Below are 16135 nucleotides of genomic sequence, written 5' to 3' on the forward strand. Positions count from 1 at the left end.
GGGGACTTCCAGGTCATAGGTAGATAAGAGACAAACAGTTGCATTCTTTTGAATTTCTGATTAGCCCTTTCCAAAGGAGACAATCAGATATGCATTTATCTCAGTGGGCAGAGGGATGAATTTGAGTTCTGTCTGTCCTTTGTCCACAGGGAAGTTCCCTGTGAGGGACGTGTGTCGCTTTTTCATCTTAGCAACCATCTTTGTTTAGGAATAGAATGGGAGGCAGCTTTGCCCTAAGCAGTTCCCAGCTCCACTTGTCCCTTTGGCTGAGTGATTTTGGGGTCCCAAGATTTATTTTCCTTTCACACTTTCATAATTGAAAACTCTACCTAGCAAAAATACTTTGCCAGCATGGTGATTCTGAGTTCTGAACTTTTTCTGCCATGCTAAATTTCATTCATAGTTTTAAGCTCAATTTCATAGGTCATCCAAACCCTTTTAGATTCAACGAAATTGCAACTGTGAAGTAATACATAGGGGATGTATTAAAGAATCCTAAACATGGGCGAAAAAGAAAACACATCTTGTGTCCACTGAGGTTGAGATGTGGAACCAACTGCAGAGTGACACTTCCTGTAACTTCAGTTCAGACTTGCTCCTTTAGGAAAATTTATGGGGTCCTTTTTCACTTTCAAGAAAATGGAAATTGTAGATGTTTAGAGCAGATTATTTAATGAGACTCAGCTAGGGATTCTCATTAATGGAAGACAAGGAGAATGTCAGTAACTCTTATAATGATAAAATATCATTTCACAGAAAACCATCATTTCAGAGAAATCACTCTATGCCAGATATTGGCTGTGGATATAGACATAGGCATTTTAAAGGAAAACTAATGAAATGTTTAAACAATGTCCAGCAGATTTAAAAGGAAAAGACATTCTGTATTCTGATGCCTTGCCTCAGATTGACACTGAGGCTCTTTCTCGACATCTCCCAGTATTTCATTTTTGTCATTATTCTTCTGCGTCTCTATCTGCGCATTCTGAAGCTCAGCTTTAGCATATTGCACTACTATTCTATTATTTGGGTGATGTGACCTTGGGGCTGTGACCAAGGTGTTGTTCTTCTGCATCTGCTGAGGGAGGGGACGTTAGATCACAGAGAAGCAGCCACACACCACAGTCAGTCTCGTCTTCACAGGGTGTACCAGGGGGATGTGCAGGTCACACCCATGCACATGCATGCTCAGTGCACTGTGTTACTGGAAAGGAAAATGCACAGCTCATCTGGTGTCTTCTGTTCTTTCTTCAAACAATATTTTTGTAGCTTTTCTTTTTCAAAAAAAAATTTTTTTTAACTAGTCAAATGAAACAATGGGAAGGGAGAAAAAACAAAGAAGTCTGTAACTGGTTGTCATCAATTAGTTCTGAACACCACTGCACTCGGACAGACCTGTGGCTTTTTATGTATGTATGCATGTATTTATTTTTATTTAATTATTTTGAGCAGAGTCTTACTCCATCACCCAGGCAAGAGTGCAGTGGCACAGTCCTGGTTCACTGCAGCCTCAACCTCCTGGGCTCAAACAATCCTCCCACCTCAGTCCCCCAAGTAGCTGGGACCACAGGTGTGCGCCACCATTCCTGGCTAATTTTTAAAAAAATTTTTTGCAGAGACAGGGTTTCACCATGTTCCCCAGGCTGGTGTGGAACTGCCAAGCTCAGGTGATCTACTCACCTTGGCCTCCAAAAGTTCTGGGATTACAGCCATGAGCCACCTTGCTCAGCTCAGCCTGTAGCTTTTAAAAAAGGCCATGACTGGCCAGGAGTGGTGGTTCACGCCTGTAATCCCAGCACTTTGGGAGGCTGAGGTTGGCGGATCATGAGGTCAAGAGATCGAGATCATCCTGAACAACATGGTGAAATCCTGTCTCTACTTAAAATACAAAAAAATTAGCCAGGCGTGGTGGTATGTGCCTGTGGTCCCAGCCACTCGGGAGGCTAAGGCAGGAGAATTGCTTGAAATAGGAAAACGGAAGTTGCAGTGAGCCCGGATCGTGCCACTGCACTCCAGCCTGCCAGTGAGACTCTGTCTCAAAAAAAAAAAAAAAGGGTCATGACTTAGATCTCTAGGCCCACCTAAAACCATGGAGGAAACCAGCATGCCAAGAAAGACAAAAGAGAGTTCACTATCTGTCAGCTTTGAGGAAATTGAAAAGCAGTTTTGCAGAGCTTCGAAGCACAAAAATAATGATTTTCCCTGATGCAAACTGGCCAGTCCAAAACCTTCTGTGGAAAATAATAGCATATCAGTTCTCTTGATTTCAAATTTCTGTTAAACCAAGAGCACACAATTTTTTTCTAACAAGAGTATGTAGAGAAGGGACAAAAATAATTTTAGGTAATTGTGGTTTTGCAGATTAAAATTAACATCTTTATTTCACTAGAATTAACTAAAAATTGTCATCTAAACAACAATAATTTAGAAATATATATATGTTTACCTATAATATGTATGAAGTAATTTAATATTTATAAGAACGCACACAAATTATTGGAAATGATTACAACTCACCTTTGACCACATTTGTAGGAAGACAGAAAAGAAGGGAAACCCTTTGGGTTTTGTTTTACGTTCACCTATTCTCTCTGTAATGCTCTGCCTTTGCTCATGTAGATCTGAGTTTTGGATCTATATCATTTTCCTTCTCTCTCAAGAATTTCTTTTTATTATTTTTTTGGAGACAGTCTCACTCTGTCACCCAGTGGCATAATCTTGGTTCACTGTAGCCTCCGTCTCCTGGTTCAAGCTATTCTCATGCCTCAGCCTCCCAAGTAGCTGGGACTACAGGTGTACGCCATCATGCCTGATTATGCCTGGTTAATTTTTGTATTTTTAGTAGAGACAGGGTTTTGAATGTTGGCCAGGATGGTCTTGAACTCCTGACCTCAAGCAATCCAGCACCTCAGCCTCCTAAACTGCTGGGATTATAGGCGTGAACTTCTTTTGACATTTCTTACAAGGCAGGCCTACTGGCAACAATTTTGTTTGTCTAAGAAAGTCTTGTTTCTGCTTTAATTTTTTTCTATTTTTTGTACTAAAATATACACAACATAGAATTTACCATCTTTAGCATTTTCAGTGTACAGTTCAGTGGTGTCAAGTACATTCATATTGTTGTGCAACTATCACCACCAGCATCCATCTCCAGAACTCTCTTACTAAGCTCTGTACCCAGTAAATAATAATTCCCCATTCCCCATTCCCCCTTCCCCCGCCAGCCACTGACAAGCACCACTCTACTTTTGTCTCTGTAATTTTGACTATTCTAGGTACCTCATTCTATTAGTCCTTTCTCATATTGCTATAAAGAAATATCTGAGACAGGGTGATTTATAAATAAAAGAGGTTTAATTGGCTCACAGTTCTGTGGTCTATACAGGAAGCACGGTGCTGGCTTCTGGGAAGGCCTCAGAAAACTTACGATGATGGCAAAGGCAGAGTGGGAGCAGGCATCTTACATGGCAGGAGCAGGAGCAGGAGGGGAAGGCAAGGTGCTACACACTTTTAAACAACCAGATCTCATGGGAGCTCACCCACTATTATGAGAACATCTTCAAGGGGATGGCACTGAACCATTCATGAGAAATGACCCCCATGATCTAATCACCACTCACCAGCGTGCCTCCGACATTGGGGATTACAATTCAACATGAGATTTGGGCAGGGACACAGATTCAAACCATATCACTCATATACATGCAATCAAACAGTATTTGACTTCTTGTGACTGGCTTATTTCATTTAGCATAATGCCCTCAAGCTTCATCTATGTTGTAGCATATGTCAGAATTTATTTTTATTTGTTTATTTTTTTGAGACAGAGTCAAGCTCTGTCACCCAGACTGGAGTGTAGTGGTGCGATCTTGGCTCACTGCAACCTCTGCCTCCTATGTTCTGATGATTCTCCCGCCTCAGCCTCCTGAGTAGTTGGGATTATAGGCACACACCACCATGCCTGGCTAACTTTTTGTATTTTTAGTAGCGATGAGGTTTCACCATGTTGGCCAGGCTGGCTTCGAACTTCTGGCCTCGAGCTATCCACCCACCTCGGCCTCCCAAAGTGCTGGGATTATAGGCATGAGCCACCGCACCTGGCCAGAATTTCTTTCCTTTTTCCTGTTTAAGGCTGAATAATATTCCATCGTATGCATGGACAACATTTTGTTTATCCATTCATTCATCATCGGACACTTGGGTTGCATCCGCATTTTAGTTATTGTGAATAATGCTGCAATAAACATTGGTGTACAAATATCTCTTTGAGATCCTCTCTTCCATTCTTTTGGGTATGCCCAGAGTTGGGACTGCTGGATCATATGGTAATTCTATTTTTAATTTTTTTAAGTAATACTTTTTCCACAGTGGTTATACTGCGGATATACTGTGCATTCCCACCAACAATGTGCAAGAGTTCCAATTTCCCCACATCCTTACCAACACTTCATATTCTCTGTTTTTTGTTTCATTTTCCTTTTTTGGGTGTGTGTGTGTTTGTGTGCGTGTGTGTGTATTTTACAGTAGTCATCCTAACGGGTTTGAGGGAATATCTTGTAGTTTGAATTTGCATTTTCCTAATGATTAGTGAAGTTCAGCATATTTTCATGTGCATATTAGCCATATATATATATATATATATATTTCATGTGCTAATATGCACATGAAATCAGAAAATCAGATATATATATATCTTCTTTGGAGTAATATCTATTCAAATCCGTTGTCCATTTTTAAATTTGATTTTTTTTTAGTTCTTGGAGTTCATGTTCTGAAAATCAATCTCATCAAATATAAGATTTGCAAATATTTTCTCCCATTTTGCACATTATCCTACTCTGTTGATAGTGTCTTTGATGTACAAAATTTTTAAATTTTTATGAAGTCCAATATTTTTTCTTTTGTTGGCTGTGCTTCTGGTGCCATATTCAAGAAATAATTGCCAAATCTAATGTGAAGCTCTTGTCCTGTGTTCTCTTGTAAAATTGTACAATTTGGGGTCTTAGGTTTAGGTCTATGATCCATTTTTTTTTTTTTTTTTTGAGATGGAGTCTCGCTCTGTAGCTCAGGCTGGAGCATAAAGATGCAATCTCGACTCACTGCAACCTCCACCTCCCAGGTTCTAGTGATCCTCCTGCCCCAGCCTCCCAAGTAGCTGGGACTACTGGCGTGCACCACCACACACAGCTAATTTTTGTATTTTTAGTAGAGATGGAGTTTCACTATATGTTGGCCAGCCTGGTCTCGAACTCCTGACCTCAGGTGATCCACCCACTTTGTCCTCCCAAAGTGCTGATATTACAGGGATGAGCCACCTCGCGCAGCCTATGATCCATTTGCAGTTAATTTTATATGTGGTGTGAGATAAGAATCCAACTTTATTTTTATCCCCTAGGGGTATCCAATTTTCCCAATATCAGTGGTTGAAAGGACTGTTTTTCCCCATATTGAATCATCTCAGATCCACTTGTCGAAAGTCACATGACCACACATGTGATTTCTGGGCTCTAAATTCTATTCCATTGGTCTCTCTGTCTTTATGCCAATACTGTTTTGGTTACTGTAGCTTTGTAGGACATTTTGAAATTAGGTTGTGAGTCCTCCAGCTCTGTTCTTCTTTTCCAAAATTGTTTTGGTTAGTTGAGGTCCATTGACAATCCATATACATTTTAGAATTGATTTTTCCATTTCTACCAAAAATGTAATTGGGATTTTGATAGAGAGCACATTAATCTGTAGGTTGCTTTTGGCAGTATTGACATCGTAACAATATTAAATATTCCATTTCATGAACATGTGATGTCTTTAAATTTGTTTGTGTCTTTTAACCTTTCTTTCAGCAATGTTTTATAGTCTTTCTGTAAAAGTCTGTTGCCTTCTTGGTTAAGTTATCCCTGGGTATTTTATTTTTGATGCTATTGTTAATGGAATTTTTTGTTGATTTCTCTACTTGGATTATTTATTGGTTTGTTTTGTTTGTAGAGATGGGATCTTGCTATGTTTCCCAGGCTGGTCTTGAATCCTTGGGCTCAAGAGATCCTCCTACCTCAACCTCCCCAGTAGTTAGGACTACAGGCATGTGCCACCAGGCCTGGCTAATTAAAAAAAAATTGTTTTTTCTTTTGTAGAAATGGGGTCTTGCCATGTTGACCAGGCTGGTTTCAAACTCCTGGTCTCAAACAATCTTCCCGCGTCAGCCTGCCAAAATGCTGGGATTATAGGTGTGAGCCACTGCACTTGACCTGTTTATTGTTATTGACTAGAAATGCCACCGTGGCCCAGGCTTCATGGCTCACACCTGTAATTCCAGCACTTTGGGAAGCCAAGGTGGGTGGATCACCTGAAGTCAGGAGTTCAAGACCACCCTGGCCAACATGGTGAAACCCTGTCTCTACTAAAAATACCAAAAAAAATTTACCCATGCATAGTGGCGGGGGCTTGTAATCCCAGCTATTCGGGAGGCTGAGACAGGAGAATCACTTGAACCCAGGAGGTGGAGGTTGCAGTGAGCCAAGATTGCACCATTGCACTCCAGCCTGGGTGACAGAGTGAGACTCTGTGTCAAAAAAAATAATAATAATAATGCCACTGTGTTTATTTGTTGACTTTGTGTCTTTCTAGTTTGGTGAATTATTTTTATTAGTTTTAAATTTTATGTTAAATATTTAGGGTTTTCTATATATAAGAACATATCATCTATGAACAGAGATCATTTTACTTCTTCTTTTCCAATTTGGATGTCATTTATCTCTTTTCCTTGCTCTGGCCAGAACTTCCAGTACCATGTTAAATACAAGTGGCAAGAGTGGGCATCCTTGCCTTTTTCCCATTTTTAGAGGAAAAGCTTTCAGTCTTCCACCATTGTGGGTGTTTCATTATGGCTTTTATTATATTGAAGTAATTTATTCTATTTCTAGTTGGTTGAGTGTTTTTATTGTGAAATGTGTTGAATTTTGTCAGATGCTTTTTCTGCATCAATTAAGATAATCACATTTGTTTTTTTATTCATTTAATATGATGTATTACATTAGTTTATTTTTATATGTTGAACCATCCTTGCAATCCAGGGTAAAATAAATTCCCACTTGGTTGTGGTGTATAATCCTTATAATGTTCATCTGAACTCATTTTGCTAGTACTTTGTTGAGGATTTTTGTATCAATCATAAGGAATATTGCGTCTGTAGTTTTGTTTTGTTTGTTTTGTTTCCTAATAGCATCCAACTGGCTTTGGTATCAGAGTAAAGCTGGCCTCCTAGAAAGAGTTAGAAAGTGTTATCTTCTCTTAAATTTCTTTGAAAAATTTGAGAAGGATTGTTGTTAATTCTTTAGATGCTTGGTAGAATTCACCAGGGAAGTCATCAAGTCCAGGGCTTTTCCTTGTCAGGAGATTTTTGATTAGTGATTCAATTTCCTTGCTAGTTAATACATCTAATCAGATTTTCTATTTTTTCATGATTTAGTCTTGGTAGGTTTTGTGTTTTATAGGATATGTTCATTTCATTTGGGTTATCTGATCTATTGTCATAAAATTGTTCATAGTACTCTCTTATAGTCATTTTAATTTTAGTACAATTGATATTACTTTTTCCATTTTCCTTTCTGATTTTAGTAATTTAAGTCTTCTCCCCTTTTTCTTACTCAATCTAGTTAAAGGTTTGTCAATTTTTTGTTGATATTTTTGAAGCACCAACTTTGGATTTCATTGATTTTCTCAGGTTTTTTTTTTTTTAATTTTCAGTTTTATTTATCTCAGTTCTATCTTATTTCCTCCCTTTTGTTAGCTTTGAATTTAGTTTGTTATTTTCCTAGTATTTTAAATTAAGATAGATTATTGGGCTTTGCAGACACTGCTGCCTGGAGCCTTGTAGTATCAGCCATGGTCAACCCCCTGGTGTTCTTCGACATTGCCCTCGATGGCGAGCCCTTGGGCCGCGTCTCCTTCTAGCTGTTTGCAGACAAGTTTCCAAAGACAGCAGAAAACATTCATTCTCTGAGCACTGGAGAAAAAGGATTTGGTTATAAGGGGTCATGCTTTCACAGAATCATTCCAGGGTTTATGTGTCAGAGTGGGGACTTCACATGCCATAATGGCACCGGTGGCAAGTCCATCTACGGGGAGCAATTTGATGATGATAACTTCATTCTAAAGCATACAAGTCCCAACATCTTGTCCATGTCTTGTCCATGGTAAATGCTGGACCCAACACAAACGGTTCCCAGTTTTTCATCTGCACTGCCAAGACTCAGTGTCTCGATGGCAAGCATGTGGTCTTTGGCAAGGTGAAAGAAGGCATGAATATTGTGGAGGCCATGGAGCGCTTTGGGTCCAGGAATGGCAAGACCAGCAGGTAGATCAGCATAGCTGACTGTGGACAACTCTAATAAGTTTGACTTATGTTTTATCTCAACCACCAGACCATTCCTTCTGTAGCTCAGGAGAGCACCCCCTACCCAATTTGTTTGCAGTATCCCAGAATATGTGCGCTCGCTGCAGTTCCCTTTGGGTTCCATGTTTTCCTTGTTCCCTTCCATGCCTAGCTGGATTGCAGAGTTACGTTTATGATTATGAAATAAAGACTAAATAACAACAACAAAAAGATAGGTTATTGACTTGAGATCTTTCATATTGTTTAACATAGTTGTTTATAGCTATAAATTTCCCCCTCAGCATTGTTTCTGTGTCCTGTTATTTTGGGCATGTAATTTCTTCTTTGATCCTATTGGTTGTTTAGGAGTGCATTGTTTAAGCTGAGTGTGGTGGCTCATACCTGTAATCTCAGCACTTGGGAGGCTGTAGTAGGAGGATAACTTGAGCCTAGGATTTCAAGATCAGCCTAGGCAACAAAGTGAGACCCTGTCTCTACAAAAAATGAAAAAAGTTAGCCAGGTGTGGTGGTGTGCACCTGTAATCCCAGCTACACAGGAGGCTGAGGTGGGAGGATTACTTGAGCCCAGAAGCCTGAGACTGCAGTGAGCTGAGGTCTCACCACTGCATTCAGGCCTAAGTGACACAGCATATGCTTGTATGTTCTCATATTTTAAACACCATCTTTATCATTTCGGCATTTGGCTGTAAACAACAGAATATGATGCAGATAATAAAAAAAAAAAAAAAGAGAGAGAGAGAATGTATTGTTTAGATTTATGAATTTGTATATTTTCCAGTTTTCTTTCTGTTAGTGTTACTCATTTTTTTCTAGTTCTTTTAAAATTATTTTTAAATTTTTTCTGATTACTAATGTTATGCCATTGTGATTAAACAAGATACTTTTATCTTATTTAATCATGCAGTGGCTCATGCCTGTAATTTCAGCACCTGGGAGGCCAAGGTGGGCAGATCACCTGAGGTCAGGAGTTCAAGACCAGCCTGACTGACATGGTGAAACCTCATTTCTACAAAAATACAAAAATTAGCTGGGCATGATGGTGGGTGCCTGTAATCCCAGCTTCTCAGGAGGCTGAGGCAGGAGAATCACCTGAACCTGGGAGGCGGAGGTTGCAGTGAGCCGAGATCATGCCATTGCATTCCAGTCTAGATGATGAAGTAAGACTCCATCTCAAAAGAAAAAAAAAATCTATTGAAACTTACTTTGTAGTCTAGCTTGGAAAAGGTTTCAGACACACTTGAATAAGTATGCTGTTATTATTGGATGGAGTGTCCTGTATATGTTTGTTATATCTAGTTGGCTTATGTTTTTCAAGTCCTCTCTTTCCTTATCTCCTTTTGGATTGTTCAATCCATTACTGAAAATAGAGTATTGAAATCTCCAACTATTTTTGTAGAACTGCCTATCCCTTCAATTCTGACCATTTTTGCTTTATATATAAATGGCCTGTTATTAGGTACATAAATGTTTGTAATTATTATATCTTCTTGTTGTATTGAAACTTTTATTAATATATAATATCCTTCTTTGTCTCTTGTGACAGTTTTTGACTTAAAGTCTATTTTTCTATTAGCATAGCCACTCCTGCATTCCTTTGGTTACTGTTTATGAGGACTATCTTTTTCCATGCTTCACTTTCAACCTACTTGCATCTTTGGACCTAAAATGAGTCTCTTAGTGCTGGGCACTGTGGCTCACATCTATAATCCTAGCACTTTGGGAGATTGAGGTAGGAGGCTTACTTGGGGCCAGGAGTTCGAGACCAGCTGGGGCAACATAATGAAACCCTGTCTCTACTAAAAAAATTTTAAAAATTAGCCAGTCATGGTGGTGCATGCTTGGAGTCCCAGCTACTCAGGAGGCTGAGGCAGGAAGATCTCTTGAGCCCAGCAGTTTGAGGTGGCAGAGTAAGCTATGGTCACATGACTGCATTCCAGCCTGGGTGGCAAAGCAAGTCTGTCTCTTAAAAAAGAATAAATAATGATCGTCTCTTAAGACTTAAAAAAATAAAAAATAAATTAAAAAAAGAAAGAATGGGTCTTTTGTAGACAGCATATGGTTGGATCAAGTTTTTCTTTTTTAATCTATTCTGCCAATCTCTGACTTTTGATTGAAGAATTTATTCCATTTATATTTAAAGTAATTCTTATTAGAGATGGATTTATTTCTGTCAATTTGTGGGATTTTTTTCTATATGCCTTGTAGCCTTTCATTCATCACATTCTGCATTACTGTCTTCTTTTGTAATTAGTTGATTTTTTGTAGTGGAATGATTTAATTCCTTCCTCATTTCCTTTTGTATATATCCTATAGCTATATTTTTTGTGGTTACCATGGGTATTAGTGTGAGTTTAACTAATTTAACACCCCAAAGTTACAACTGTAACTTGAGTGTACACCATCTTAGCTTAAACATATTAAAAAATAAAAAACTTTCTTTGCAGCTCTGTCCTCATCTCTTTCAGTTGTTGATGTTGCAAAATGACATGTTCAGCGGTTATGCATGCAACAGAAACAAATAATTATTTTCCATGCATTAGTCTCTTAAATTATGTAGAAAACAAAAAGTGTAGTTACAAACCAAAGCTTTTACAAATGCCCATGTATTAACCTTACTGCAATCTTGATTTCCTCTGTTGGCTTTGAGTTACTGTCTATTTTTCTTTTCAACCTGCTGGACTCCCTTTAACATTTCTTGCAGAACAAGTCTAGTGGTAATTAACCTCTCTCAGCTTTTGTTTATCTGGGAGTGTTTTAACTTCTCCTCATTTTTGAAGGACAATTTACGTAGATACAGAATACTTGGTTGAAGCCTTTTTCTTTTTCTTTTTTGGAGAAGGAGTCTCGCTCTGTTGCCCTCTGGTTGAAGTGCAGTGGCACAATCTTGGCTCACTGCAACCTCCACCTCCCAGGTTCAAGCAATTCTCCTGCCTCAGTCTCCTGAGTAGCTGGGACTACAGGCGAACGCCACCATGCCCAGCTAATTTTTTTGTATTTTTTTAGTAGAGACAGGGTTTCACCATGTTCCCTGGCTGGTCTCGAACTCCTGAGCTCAGGCAATCCGCCCGCCTCAGCCTCCCAAAATGCTAGGATTACAAGTGTGAGACACCACCTGTAATCCTAGCATTTTAAATATGTGAATCACCTGGCCAGGTTTTTGCTTTTAGCATTTTAAATACATGAATCACTGCCTTCTAGCCTCCTAAGTACCTAATGAAAAATCTGCAGATCATCTTTTGGATGCTCTCTTGTATGTGATGAGTCAGTTTTCTTTTGCTGATTTCAAATATCTCACTTTTTTTTTTTTTTGATGGTCTCACTCTGTCACCCAGGCTGGAGTGCAGTGGTATGACTTTAGCTCACTGCAGCCTCAATCTCCAGGGATCAAGCAATCCTCTTCCCACCATCAGCTTCCCAAGTAGCCAAAACTACAGGCACACACCACATTCAGATAATTTTTTTTTAATTGTTAGTCAAAACAAGGTCTTTGTTATATTGTCCAGGTTGGTCTCAAACTCCTGAGCTTAAGTGATCCACCTGCCTTGGCCTCCAAAAGTGCCTGGATTATAAATGTGAATCAATGCACCTGGCCTGACTCTGGTTTTTGACAATTTGATTGCAATGAAATTAATTATAGATTTATTTGCAGTAGTCTTACTTGGAGTTTTTTGAGCTTCTTGGGTGTTCAAATTTGACTTTCATCAAATGTGGGAATTTTTTGCCAGCAGTTCTTCAAATATTCTCCCTGGCCTTTTCTTTCTTCTCCTTCTGGGACTCTCAAAATGCATATGTTGGTCCATTTCATTGTGTCTCACATGTCTATTTAGTTTCTGTTGACTTTTCTGTATTATTATTATTTTGAGACCGAGTTTCACTCTGCCGCCCAGGCTGGAGAGCAGCGGTGCAATCTTGGCTCACTGTATCCTCTACCTTGCAGCTCAAGCAATCCTCCCGCCTCAGCTTCCCAAGTAGCTGGGACTACAGGTGCATGCCATCACATCCAGCTAAATTTTTGTATTTTTGTAGACATGGGGTTTCACTATGTTGTCCAGGATGGTCTTGAACCCCTGGACTCAATCAATCCACCTGCCTCAGCCTCCCAAAGTGCTGAGATTATAGGCATGAGCCACCATATCCAGCCTCTTTCTGATTATTATTTTTAAAAATAGAGATGAGTTTTCACCATGTTGTCCTGGCTGGTCTCGAACTCCTGGACTCAAGCAATTTTGCACCTCAGCCTCCTAAAGTGCTGGGATTACAGGCGTGAGCCACTACACCTGGCCTACTTTTCTTTAATTTTTTTTTTCTCCATAGTTATCAAGATCATTGATTCAGGCCAGGCATGGTGGCTCATGCCTGTAATTCCAGCACTTTGGGAGGCTGAGGTGGGTAGATCACTTGAGGTCAAGAGTTCAAGAACACCCTGGCCAACATGGCGAAACCCCATCTCTACTAATAATACAAAAAATTAGCCAGGCGTGGTGTTGCGTGCCTGCAATCCCAGCTACTCAGGAGGCTGAGGCACAAGAATCACTTGAACTCAGGAGGTGGAAGTTGCAGTGAGCTGAGACTATACTCCAGCTGAACGACAGAGTGAAACTGTGTCTCAAAAAAAAAAAAAAAAAAAAAAGGATTTTTCTGCCTGCTCAAATTTGTCTTTGAATCCAACTAGTAAATTTTTCATTTCACTTATTGTAGGTTTCAGCTCCAGAATTTCTTTTTTGTTTCTCTTTGAGTTTTCTATCTTGTTATCAGTATTTCCATTTTATTAATACATTGTTTCTCGACTTTCTCCATATCTTCTGTTAGTTCTTTAAACATCTTTGAAACAGTTGTTTTAAAGTCCTTGCCTAGTAGATGTGTCATCAGGTTCTTCTCAGAGACCATGTCTTAGTCTGTTTGAGATATTATAACAAAATACCACAAATTAAGTGGCTTGTGAACAACAAAAATTTGTTTTTTAGTTCTGGAGTCTGGGAAGTCCAAGATCAAAGCACTGGAAGATTCGCTGTCTGGTGAGAGCACACCTCCTGGTTCATAAACAGCTATCTTCTGCCTTCTAGTGTTCTCACTGGATAAAAGGAATGAGGGAGCTCCCTGGGGTCCCTTTTGAGGGCACAAATCCCATTCCTGGGTGCTCTATTCTCATGACCTAGTCATCTCCCAAGATTTCACCTCCAAATTCTACCACATTGGGCATATCTAATTTATGTCTTGAAATCTTTCAAGACATAAATTTTGGGGGACACATTGGGTCTACAGCAATTTCTGTTGGATTGTTTTTTTCATTTGGGTGGGCCATATTTTCCTATTTCTTTGTATGCCTTGTGATATTTTTGTTGAAAACTGGACCTTAAATTTTTTTTTAGAGATAGGGTTAGGTTTCTCCTGAGAACAGACCTTGTTAAGAAGAACAGAATGCTCTGGTATATTTCAAAATGGTTTCGTTTCCATTCTCTCCGCTGGAAGCATGAGAGGGTTCTTCTCCAATATTTACCATAGGAAGCTGATCAAGTTTGTGGGAGTAAAACTCATAAAAGTATGGAGCCCTCCCTGTGACTGGGCCCCTCTGGTATTTTTAATCCTCAGACCTCCTTAACTGCAGGCTGTCCTACTTCAGTCTCATTCCTGTGGGGACTTCTGCTCTGGTGAGCTGTGATTCTTTGTATCCATCTGTCTGTCTCTCCAATTCTAGGGGCAGCAATTTGCCCTGTGACCTCATTTGTTCGATGGATCTAAGAAGAGTTGTTGATTTTTCCATTTATTCAGCTTTTTCCTTGTTAGGATGGAGTGATGATTTCCACGCTTCTTACATGCAAGACCAGAAACCAGATGTTCCCTTTGGTTTTCTTCTTTAATATTTTGTTAATTTTAGTGTCAATGATAAAACTGAAGAAGAAAAAATTGTTAGAAAATCTGAATATTCCTTTAACTAACTGCTTTGCTTCTGCTTTCCGCCCTTATTTTTCCAAATTCATTTAATGAACTTTTATCAAAATTACTTCTAATAAAAGGGTATTGACAGCTGAAAACTCTCTGATAAATGAAGCTTGACAAAACTGAAGACAACTCAGTGTTCCTCAAGAACAGCATGACCTGGCCAGGCGCGGTGACTCATGCTTGCAGTTCCAGCACTTTGGGAGGCTGAGACAAGAGGATTGCGTGAGCCCAAGGGTTTGAGTCCAGACTGGGCAACATGGCAAGACCCATCTATAAAAAAAGAAAAAATAATAAAAAAGCAAACCATTAAATAGTCACTTTCACAAATAAATTTTTTCTCAGTCCTAAAACCAAATACCTGTGCAACGTCTGATCTGTTCTCTCTTAACTGATCCCAAGGATGTCTCAGTTCTAAATCCTTTCCAGGCAGTTGAGAAAATACATTCTAAGACCAAAAAGGCTTTGTATTTGAAAAGTTGTAAAACCCTCTAAACTTTCTTGATTTGAAACACTGATATGATGAAGAAGGAAAAAAGTAACAGTCCAGAGGGGCTATCTTCATGGCATATCTGATACAAACCTAGAATTTGCATCAGTGGTCCGATATTGAGCCATTCTGTATAAATCTTATTTCAACATTTCCAGCGACGACTTAGCTCTTTAGAAACTCTGCAAGACAGCCAGAGAATGGCCTGCTGGGAAAGCCTCGCCTAAGGTATCAATGTATGCTGTGCACAGCTCTTAAGATCATGTGTACTGGGTGGAAGAGTGCCTCCCACCAAAATTCACCTCCTTCCCACTACCTTAGAATGGGAGCTTACTTAGAAATAGGGTCATTTGGCCGGGCGCGATAGCTCACGCCTGTAATCCAAGCACTTTGGAGGCCAAGGTGGGCGGATCACCTGAGGTCAGGAGTTCAAGACCAGCCTGACCAACATGGTGAAACCCCACCTTAAAAAAAAAAAAATTAAAAAAAAATAGAAATAGGGTCATTTAGGATGTAATTAGTTAAGGAAGATGAGGTCACACTGGAGTCAGGAGGGCCCTTCATCCAGTATGACTGGTATCCTCATGAAAAGAAGAGGAGAGACAAGGAGGCACAGGGGAGAAGGCCGTGTGAAGATGAAGCAGATGTTGGAGGGACACAGCTGCACGCCAGGCAGTGCCTGGGATTGCCAGCAACATCCAGGGCTGCCAGAGGCAGGGAGGATCCTCCCCTAGAGCCTTCAAGGAGAGTGTGGCCCTGCTGATAGAATAAATTTTTGTTGTTTTAAGGCACCCAGTTCGTGGTGTTTTGGCAGCCTTAGAAAACTAATACATGTGTTGTTTTTAATTCAAAAAAAAATCCAGCAGAATTGCATACAGAAATATTATGGTCAATTTAAGAAAACTATTCTGAAAATACTTACCTGAAAATCATTGTGTGTGTGTGTTTTATTTGTTTGTTTTTCTGAGCAAGGTCTTGCTCTGCTGCCAAGTGTGCAATGCAGTGGCACAATCAGAGCTCACAGCAGACTCGATCTCCTGTGCTCAAGCAGTCCTCCAGCTTCAGCCTGCCCAGTAGCTGGGACCACAGGTGTGCACAATCACACAATATAATATAAGATAATATATTTTTATATAATTTATTTTTGAGATAGGGTCTCACTCTTTCACCCAGTCTGGAGTGCAATGGTGCAATCTCAGCTCACTGCAGCCTCAACCTCCTGGGTCCAAGCAGTCCTCCCACCACAGCCTCCTGAGTAGCTGGGACCACAGGTGCACACCACTACACCCAGGTAATTTCATTTATTTTTTGTAGAGATG

The 16135-nt window shown here is 39.7% G+C and overlaps 1 pseudogene; it reads left to right on the forward strand.

Annotated features, from left to right (window-relative positions):
* The first annotated feature begins 7857 nt into the window (after positions 1 to 7857).
* LOC108282517 lies at positions 7858 to 8384 on the forward strand (annotated as a pseudogene).
* The last annotated feature ends 7751 nt before the right edge of the window (positions 8385 to 16135 follow it).

The sequence above is a fragment of the Cebus imitator genome, unplaced genomic scaffold, assembly GCF_001604975.1.
Source record: "Cebus imitator isolate Cc_AM_T3 unplaced genomic scaffold, Cebus_imitator-1.0 Scaffold242, whole genome shotgun sequence".
In the NCBI taxonomy this organism is placed as follows: Eukaryota; Metazoa; Chordata; class Mammalia; order Primates; family Cebidae; genus Cebus; species Cebus imitator.